The 8,154-nt window shown below is 35.0% G+C and overlaps 1 long non-coding RNA gene across 1 annotated transcript; it reads right to left on the reverse strand.

Annotated features, from left to right (window-relative positions):
* Positions 1-942: 942 nt before the first annotated feature.
* Positions 943-3,790, reverse strand: LOC141390843 (uncharacterized). The gene is made up of 5 exons (XR_012409496.1): positions 3,027-3,790; positions 2,660-2,804; positions 2,514-2,592; positions 2,337-2,445; positions 943-2,264 (listed from the first exon to the last, which is right to left on the reverse strand). It is a non-coding gene; the product is annotated as an uncharacterized lncRNA (long non-coding RNA).
* Positions 3,791-8,154: the final 4,364 nt, after the last annotated feature.

Raw genomic sequence — 8,154 nt, forward strand, 5'->3', positions numbered from 1 at the left:
AGATTACTGTAGGGGTGTAGGATTGAGATAGTTTTAGAAATTCGTACCTTTGAGTACGAAAAGTACTAAATGGTACTAAATTTGGTACAATTTGGATTTGGATGAACGGATAAAGCAGGAATTCTGAAATTTGGAACTAAGATTACTGTCGGACAGTAGAATTGAGGTAGTTTTGGAAATTCGTACTTATGGGTACAGAAAGCACTAAATTCGGTACAATTTGAATTTTAGTAAACGGATAGTGTTGGAATTAGGAATTAAGATTACTGTAGGAGTGTAGTATTGAGGAAATTTTGAAAAGTCGTACGTGTGCGTACGAGAAGTACTAAATGGTACTAAATATGGTACAATGTGGATTTGGGTGAACGGGTAGAGCTGGAATCTTAAAATTTTTGTTTGGGAAAGAAATGGTACTAAATTTGATACAATTTGGATTCGGGTGAATTAATAGAGCTGGAATCCTGAAATTTGGAATTACGATTACAGTCGAAGAGTAGGATTCAGGTTGTTTTGAAAAAGCAAACTTATGGTTACGAAAAGCACTAAATGGTACTAAATTTAGTACAATTTGTATGTAGGTGAACGGATAGCGGTGGAATCCTGCAATTTGAAAGTATGATTATTGTAGCCCTGTTGCGTTGAGGAAGTTTTGAAAATTGGTACGAAAATTCTAAATTGTTCTAAATTTAGTACAATTTTAATTTGGTATAACGGATATAGTTTGAATCCTGAAATTTGGAAGTAAGATTACTACTAAAGTGAAGGATTGAGGTAGTTTTGGAAAATCTTTCTTATGGGTACGAAGAGTTCGACTTGATACTAAGTTTGGTACAATTTGGAATTGGACGAACGGATACAGCTGGAATCTTGAGATTTGGAATTACTGTAATTATTATGGAATTTACTGTAATTATTTTGTATTAATGTCCGTGTATGGCTGAGATATGTCGTCGAAATACGTACCATAAGTTGTTACGTGCGCTTACGGGGCTTATCATTCGGGACACCGGCTAGTCAGGTCGCCTCTCTTGGGTGTGGTCCCAACCCTATTTGTCCCCACTCCTGGCACGCAACAGTAAATACAAAGGAATTTCTCAAACAAACATATATTAACATATTACAAAAACGCATCAACGCCCATACAAACCACATCCTGCTGGCCAATATCCTGCCCTCCCAACCATGGTCACTTATTCCTTTCCTTCACCCCAGTGACCCCACACGCCGCCACATCACAACACTTACCTCGTCATATATGTCCTCCTGTTAATTACTTAACACATTGTCATTTTTCTTATCAGACTATACATTAAGTCATATTTATTTAATAAAAAGTCCTAATACTAACAAAAATTTCAATACTATTACTAACTCTTAATTTCTCAATTTTTTCTAGGATGTTTACAGTAATCAATAAAATAAACGGTATTAAAAATTATAAATCAAATTATTGAGAGTCTTAATTTTCATTTTCTCCTGGTTAGGAAATTTAAAATTGTAACGGCTTATTGCCAAATTTTGTTTTAAAGTATTAGAACGATAGGTCTTTAGACCAAAAAAAATTATGCCTAAAGGGCTTTCTTTTTTTATGTCATGCAATTGAACAAACAAAACGAACTCAACATTCACAAAGGAATATAATAACCCCAAAACGGGTAATCAACAATAACTCTATATCCCAAATTTATCGCACCCCAACCTAATGTTCTTAACAAAAGAGCTCTTTTCTTAATCATAGACAGGGGGAGGGAATAAACTGATCACTTTTAAAAACTTAACTTTGAGAATGCTGAAAATTACAAAAATAAGTACATAAATATATCAACAAAAACTAAATAAATAAATAAAGATAACTTAAAATCTAAATGAATAAATATGTCAATAAAAAGGTTATTAAAAAAATATGAATCTGATAAAAATTTAGTGCCATGCAACAAAATCATAAATATATATCATGTTCAAAGGATTTCCAGTAAAAAGTTCAAGTAGGTTCAGTTTGAAGTTTGTTAATACATTTTTTTGGATCAAATCCAAACCGCTAGGGCAATAAATGCACATTACAGTCCTCTTTTGGGCCCTTTGGTTCTCGTATGGGCATAATACGCAGCTTGGACTGACTCGAAAATATGTCAGTTATTATATCTTTTTGTTAAAATCCAAGCCACTGTGATTATAACAAAACAGGCGAATTCAGTTCGGTTGGGTATGTGTGTCAGACTAACACAAATTAAACTGGTGCTGAACCTGGGATGGCGAGTGTTACACTGTTGGTGGTGTCCAACAGATGGCAGTGAGACACATTTATCTATTATCTTTGGAAAATATAGCTTTCCTACCTTGAGATGATCGGGGTTGTGTCTAGCATAAATAGTGTAGCTAGAATCCAACAGGTATCACTGTTTCACTTTTTTGGTCGATACGCCAGTGCACCCAGATTCGACTTGCCTATCCACGAAGGATAAATAATTAATTTTCTTTGAATATTAGGATATTTTCATCATTTAACTATTTACCTTTTGGCCTTCCGTCGACTTATTTAATTTTTGGAATGCTATACGGGTAATATCTGACTTAATTTCTCCCACTCGTCACCTATTTTTAGAAATAACTTTTATAAAATCACTTATCTCACACGATTTACACGGTTTAAATAGATTACCTCTAATGTCAAATCTCAATATTTGCACTTTTCGGATTTAAATATTTAAACTTTGAAAGTTTTTAACCTTTTTCTCACAATTAACTTCCATTTATTATGACACTACAGGTTTAGTTCAGCACCAGTTAACAAACTAACCTGTTCTCTTAACATTTACTCTCTTTTATAACTTTGGTGTAACTGTCCACTGGTAGACATCTTGATAGAGTAACTAATTCTGTCCTTTATTTTTTTATATAGTAATTGTCCCTTTCTTAAACTATTTTTTTGCAATTAATTGCACTCAAAGATATTAAGAGACCCATTTTTCTCACGGTGTTATTTAAGAGAATTGGTACTGCCCATTGTCGGTATTGCCGTACCCTACATTATCTAAACTTGGCAGCACCTATTCGTTTGTCATTAGTCCCATGGTCCAAAGTGAATGCAATTATTTGAACTCTCATCATCAGCTGACATTTTATTGACAAAGACAGACGGCGTGTGGTTTGTATCGTTCCTGAATTTTACTTTTACAATTTTCTAATCTATTTTTTTCTTTTCTTTTCAGGATTTTCTCGTGTGATGATCTGCACGAGCCCACCCAAACTCTCGGTGGATCAGTATATGTTTCCTTGGAAGAATATGCCAGTCCACCGGTAGAGGAAGGAACTTTTGCATTCTCATCACAAGAGGAAATGTTTGCAATGACCTGGCTTAGCATACCCAGCCATTGCAAACAACAGATCAACAGTTTTGGGCACAAGAAACAAATATAAATTTTCGCCTCCCCACCAATGAGGCTTGAATAAAAAAATAATCGCCGGCCCCAAATACTTGTGGTCCACAACAACATACGCCACCAATCTATATTTGTGGCCCACAACAATAAATGTTTGTGGCCCCTCAGCAATTTTGCCACCCACAACAACAATTCGCCGCAGGAATGTAGTCCAATCAGAATTCTCTAAGAATATAAATGCGAAATTCTGTAAAAAATTTCTAAAATGTCGCATACTGAGGCCCGTTGGGGACAATATATATAATCCATGAAGATTTAGAAAACCACGATCCCTGCACAGTTACTCCCCAAAGCGTAAGCAGGCCTCATGCAAAAGAGCCGCAGGTCGTAGTGAATCAGGATCCCCGCACAATAACCCCTGTAAGCATAGGTATCACTCATGGAAATGAGCAACAGGTCCAAGTGAACCAGGATCTATGCCCACTAGTCACAAATACACCTCACAGAAATGGATTTCAGCAACAGCAACTGGTATCAGTCATGGAAAATATGTTTGATTCTTGTCGTAACTGTTTTCGTCTTACTTTTAAATCGTTCGGAGTATATTCATCCTCATCGTCGGATATAAAATAACCCACACTTAACATTTTTATGGTTAATTATTAAAATTTTTTTTTTTTTTATTTTAACTGACTCTATTTTTTGTTTTCTTTTTTATAACAGGGTGGCGTGTAATAGTCGAAAATGTTAATAATCTTCAACACCCTGTATTTTTGCAATCTATTACAAAACAGACGTAGTCGAAAATTTTACATAATACCAAAAATTATTGACTACGACAACGCCTACGACTACGTCTACGACACTTGAACGCCTACGACAACGCCAACCGTAATAAGGGTGAATTTTTGGTATTATGTAAAATTTTCGACTACGCCTGTTTTGTAATAGATTGCAAAAATATAGGGTGTTGAAGATTATTAACATTTTCGACTATTACACGCCACCCTGTTATAAAAAAGAAAATAAAAAATAGAGTCAGTTAAAATAAAAAAAAAAAACAATTATTTATTAATCTATATATATAAATGAGCTTGGTGATAAGTGATTGACTGACTGACTGACTGACTCATCATCAACGCCCAGCCAAAACGGCTAAAGCTAGGAGCTTGAAATTTTACCAGTGGGTCACTGTTGATGCAAATGTGCGAGATAAGGCCGGGTTTTAGAAAATTCGTCCTGGAACCACAAAAAATAACAACAACAAAAATCCTTATTTTTCATTACTATTACATACTTATTCACTTAGTTGGCCCTCTGCAAGACATGTGTAAAATTAACAACGCCATAACTTCTTGATATCGTAAGAGATCACACATAATTTCAAATTTTGTAGTTTACTTCTAGGCGCACTTATTTTATCGTAAACCACTAAATAATAGAATGACAAGACATTTGTTATCTTCCATTGCAACAGATGTCGCAGTTGGTGATAATGGTGTATAAACATCAATTACGCAAATGAACAAATGAGTTGCTGTTGAAGACAACATTAGGGGAATAAATTCAGAAATCGGCCAGAGATAACAACAACTAAAAACTGTATGGACCTGACTTTTTGGTAATAACTAAATGTTTGCAAATCAATGAAAGTGCAATAGAATTGTGCATATTACCACGATTTATTTGCAATTAAGAATTTTATCGTATATGGAGATGTACAGTCATAACTATTCAATTTTCAATTTCAAAATCTGTAATTTGATGAAATCGCTAAATAATTAATGAAATCAATAATAGGCCCCAGGAATATAGGAATTTAGTATGGAAATCAAGGTTGGCAAGTGGTGCTTCTAAAAGGAAATGGTTTGAAAAATTACCAATCATGTGTACGAAAAGTACTAAATTTAGTACAATTTAGATTTGGGTGAACGTAAAGAGCTGGAAACCTGAAATTTGGAATTAAGGTTACTGTTGTAGTGTAGGATTGAGATATGAGGGTAGTTTTGGAAATTCGTGCTTATGTGTACGAAAAGTACTAAATAGTACTAAATTTGGTACAATAGGGATTTGGGTGAACGGATAGAGCTGGAATCCTGATATTTGAAATTGAGATTACTGTTGGAGTGTAGGATTGAAGAACTTTTGGAAATTCGTACTTATGTGTATGAAAAGTACTAAATGGTACTAAATTTGATACAATGGGGATTTGGGTGAACGGATAATAGCTGGAATCTCGAAATTTGGAATTGAGATTACTGGTGGGGTGTAGGATTGAGGTAGTTTTGAAAATTCGTACTTATGGGTACGAAAAGTACTAAATGGTGCTAAATTTAGTACAATTTGGATTTGAATGAACGGATAGAGCTGGAAACCTGAAATTTGGAATTAATATTACTGTTGAAGTGTAGGATTGAGATATGAAGGTGGTTTTGGAAATTAGTACTTATGTGTACGGAAAGTACTAAATGGAAATAAATTTTGTATAATGGGGATTTGGGTGAACGGATAGCGCTGGAATCTCTAAATTTGGAACTGAGATTACTGGTGGAGTTTAATATTGTGGAAGTTTTGGAAATTCGTACATAGGGTACGAAAAATACTAAATAGCACTAAATTTGGTACAGTTTCGGTTTTGGTGAACGGATAGGGCTTGATTCCTCAAATTTGGACTGAGGATCACTGATGAAGAGTAAGAAAGATGCACCAAAGGGTTTTTGGAAACTTGAGTGTACGAAAAGTAATAATTGGTACAAAATTTAGTACAATTTGGATTTGAGTGAACGGATAGAGCTGGATTCCTGAAATTTGGAATTGATATTACTGTTGGAGTGTAGGACTGGGGAAGTTTTGGAAATTCTTACTTATGTGTATGAAAAGTACTAAATGGTACTAAATTTGGGACAATGGGGATTTGGGTGAACGGATATAGTTGGAATCTCGAAATTTGGAATTGAGATTACTGGTGGGGTGTAGAATTGAGGTAGTTTTGAAAATTCGTACTTATGGGTACGAAAAGTACTAAATGGTACTAAATTTAGTACAATTTGGATTTGGGTAAGTAGCTGGAAACCTGAAATTTGGAATTAAGATTACTGTGAAGTGTAGGACTGAGATATGAGGGTGGTTTTGGAAATTCGTACTTATGTGTTCGAAAAGTACTAAATTTGGTACAATAGGGATTCGAGTGAACGGACAGAGCTGGAATCCTGAAATTTGAAATTGAGATTACTGTTGGATCATAGGATTGGGGAAATTTTGGAAATTCGTATTTATGTGCAGGAAAAGTACTAAATGGTACTAAATTTATTACAATTTGGATTTGGGTGAACGGATAGAACTGGAATCCTGAATTTTAAGTATCAAGGTTGGGAAATGGCGTTGAAATAAGGAAATGGTTTTGGAAGTTCGTATTTATGATTACGAGCAGTACTAAATTTGGATTTGGGTGAACGGATAGAGCTGGAATCCTAAAGTTTTGAATTAAGATTACTGTAGGGGTGTAGGATTGAGATAGTTTTAGAAATTCGTACCTTTGAGTACGAAAAGTACTAAATGGTACTAAATTTGGTACAATTTGGATTTGGATGAACGGATAAAGCAGGAATTCTGAAATTTGGAACTAAGATTACTGTCGGACAGTAGAATTGAGGTAGTTTTGGAAATTCGTACTTATGGGTACAGAAAGCACTAAATTCGGTACAATTTGAATTTTAGTAAACGGATAGTGTTGGAATTAGGAATTAAGATTACTGTAGGAGTGTAGTATTGAGGAAATTTTGAAAAGTCGTACGTGTGCGTACGAGAAGTACTAAATGGTACTAAATATGGTACAATGTGGATTTGGGTGAACGGGTAGAGCTGGAATCTTAAAATTTTTGTTTGGGAAAGAAATGGTACTAAATTTGATACAATTTGGATTCGGGTGAATTAATAGAGCTGGAATCCTGAAATTTGGAATTACGATTACAGTCGAAGAGTAGGATTCAGGTTGTTTTGAAAAAGCAAACTTATGGTTACGAAAAGCACTAAATGGTACTAAATTTAGTACAATTTGTATGTAGGTGAACGGATAGCGGTGGAATCCTGCAATTTGAAAGTATGATTATTGTAGCCCTGTTGCGTTGAGGAAGTTTTGAAAATTGGTACGAAAATTCTAAATTGTTCTAAATTTAGTACAATTTTAATTTGGTATAACGGATATAGTTTGAATCCTGAAATTTGGAAGTAAGATTACTACTAAAGTGAAGGATTGAGGTAGTTTTGGAAAATCTTTCTTATGGGTACGAAGAGTTCGACTTGATACTAAGTTTGGTACAATTTGGAATTGGACGAACGGATACAGCTGGAATCTTGAGATTTGGAATTACTGTAATTATTATGGAATTTACTGTAATTATTTTGTATTAATGTCCGTGTATGGCTGAGATATGTCGTCGAAATACGTACCATAAGTTGTTACGTGCGCTTACGGGGCTTATCATTCGGGACACCGGCTAGTCAGGTCGCCTCTCTTGGGTGTGGTCCCAACCCTATTTGTCCCCACTCCTGGCACGCAACAGTAAATACAAAGGAATTTCTCAAACAAACATATATTAACATATTACAAAAACGCATCAACGCCCATACAAACCACATCCTGCTGGCCAATATCCTGCCCTCCCAACCATGGTCACTTATTCCTTTCCTTCACCCCAGTGACCCCACACGCCGCCACATCACAACACTTACCTCGTCATATATGTCTTCCTGTTAATTACTTAACACATTGTCA

Source organism: Musca autumnalis, unplaced genomic scaffold (assembly GCF_047663935.1).
Source record: "Musca autumnalis isolate F117 unplaced genomic scaffold, ASM4766393v1 scaffold_1, whole genome shotgun sequence".
NCBI lineage: Eukaryota > Metazoa > Arthropoda > Insecta > Diptera > Muscidae > Musca > Musca autumnalis.